At 38.2% G+C, this 2,264-nt stretch overlaps 1 long non-coding RNA gene across 1 annotated transcript; it reads right to left on the reverse strand.

Annotated features, from left to right (window-relative positions):
• Window positions 1-742: 742 nt before the first annotated feature.
• LOC117608811 (uncharacterized) lies at window positions 743-1,626 on the reverse strand. Its single transcript, XR_004582427.2, has 3 exons — window positions 1,345-1,626; window positions 1,137-1,265; window positions 743-1,062 (listed from the first exon to the last, which is right to left on the reverse strand). It is a non-coding gene; the product is annotated as an uncharacterized LOC117608811 (long non-coding RNA).
• Between the last annotated feature and the right edge of the window lie 638 nt (window positions 1,627-2,264).

Genomic DNA, 2,264 nt, shown 5'->3' on the forward strand with positions numbered 1-2,264 from the left:
TTTTTGCTTTCCTACCATTTACCCCTTTTTCTCTTCATTTTCTGTTTTCTTCAATTTTTCATCTCTTCACTATTTAATTCTCAAATATTATTATTATATTAGAAGAAGTTTCTGTAATTGAAATTCTCTTATTTTTGCTTCCCTACCATTTACCCCTTTTTCTCTTCATTTTCTGTTTTCTTCAATTTTTCATCTCTTCACTATTTAATTCTCAAATATTATTATTATATTAGAAGAAGTTTCTGTAATTGAAATTCTCTTATTTTTGCTTCCCTGCCATTTACCCCTTTTTCTCTTCATTTTCTGTTTTCTTCAATTTTTCATCTCTTCACTATTTAATTCTCAAATATTATTATTATATTAGAAGAAGTTTCTGTAATTGAAATTCTCTTATTTTTGCTTTCCTACCATTTACCCCTTTTTCTCTTTATTTTCTGTTTTCTTCAATTTCTCATCAAATAGGGTTGTCCGTCTCTTCTGGGACGATACGCAGTCGCGGAGGGGCGGCGCCTCCGAAGGTGCAGACGCCCTCGGTTTCACAGCGTGCTTCCGGTAAGGGTAGCCCGGAGAATTCCTCGGGGTTGTCTACCGCCCCCGCGACACTCGTAAATTATCCAGGTTCCATGGCCGCCCTCGACTCGTCCCGATTTATCTTTTTCGGACCGGTCGCCCGGACGCTTTCTCTTCACTCTAATTAAAATCCTCCACGACCAACTTGGATTGGATAAAAAGTTTAGCTTCGTGCATTAAGATAAGAGAATATTAAATAATAAAAGTGACCTAAAGTACTGGAGTTTCTTCTTTAAAGAAAAAAAAAAGGGGGAGACAGTTTTCTTCTCTTCGCGAAGAAAGGGTTGCTTCTTCGGAGTCCCTTGTTATTTGAACATCGAAAATGTCTAGCGACGATGAGTTTCCTCGTATAAATCAGTAGCCTTGGAAAAACACGAGGCAACAGTCGTTCAGGCTGATATATGAACACGTGATTCATTAACAGCTGCTGATGAAGTATGTGTTAATGAAGAGAATTTCTTCCTCGTTCTTAACCCTCTAACCGTGTTTTCTCTATGACACACGTGAACGTAGGCGTTATTTTTAAGGTGTTGGCCAAGAAAAATCTAGATGAAACCTATTCTCACTGTAATCCTTTCCATATGAGCCTTTGGACCAAGTGCTGTACCGCTTCCTTATTTTCTTTGGCAATCCATCCTTGTCACTTGTGTATAATATATTCATCGCGTTTAATGAGTCGAGGATTACCGTGGCACCTAAAAATTAACAGAAGATATAGAAATAGATTGAACGAAGACAAATAAGGTTGTTAAAAGCAATGGTTAAAAGATTTACCATGTCCTTCAGGATTTCTACACGGTCAAAAGTCATTCATTCAGGCATACTTCTTTCTGTTTTAGGTTTCAGGAGGTCCTTTACTAGAGGTTCTGACAAAGGACGAGGGTCGTTGCTTCTTAGAAGGTTCATTGAAGAAAACTGGAGTCCACGGTTTCTGTTATTCTGATTTCTTCAGTCCTTCGAGGGAGAGAAGTAGAAGGAGGATTTTGGAGTTATCGAGGTTGAGAAAAAGGGGGCGGCCGAAACGAGGGGAGACACGGTTGATTATGAAAGGTTTTTGTCGCGTTGGCGCCAGCGGCTCGCAGGCGACGTTCTCCTCTTCCTCTTCCACGGCTTCGAATAGCTAAAATCATCCCGCGTGCCAATTTCAAAGCAGCGCCACGGACCCTGGCCTTTCATGGAAAAAAGAAGAAGAAAAAGAAAAAACGAGGAAAGAAGAAAAGGAGGAGCGACCGTCTCTCGTTACACATCCGTGGCACGGTGCATTTAGCGTGACTGCAGTCGAACGACGGTACGCGATGCGTGTACGATTGTGAAGTTTGAAAAACGAAGGATGTGATCGAGGGAGGAGCCTGGAGAAAAAGAAGAAAAATCAGTCAACAGTTTTCTATACATTCATGAAGGAAGGAAATAGAAGATACAGTAGATGAGAAGAAAAGAAGAATATATACAAATAGGAAAATAAAATTAAAGGAATTCCATTCAAGATGAGAAGAAAAGAAGAATATATAAAAATAGGAAAAAAAATTGATGGTATTCCATTCAGTATGGAAGAAAATAAAAGATTTCCTTCCCACAGAGTAGATAAGAAGAAAAGAAGAATATATAAAAATAGAAACAAAAATTGATGGAAGAAAATAAAAGATAAAATAGATGTGAAGAAAAGAAGAATATATAAAAATTGGAAAAAAAAATTG

This window comes from Osmia lignaria, chromosome 8 (genome assembly GCF_051020975.1).
Source record: "Osmia lignaria lignaria isolate PbOS001 chromosome 8, iyOsmLign1, whole genome shotgun sequence".
NCBI classification, from domain to species: domain Eukaryota; kingdom Metazoa; phylum Arthropoda; class Insecta; order Hymenoptera; family Megachilidae; genus Osmia; species Osmia lignaria.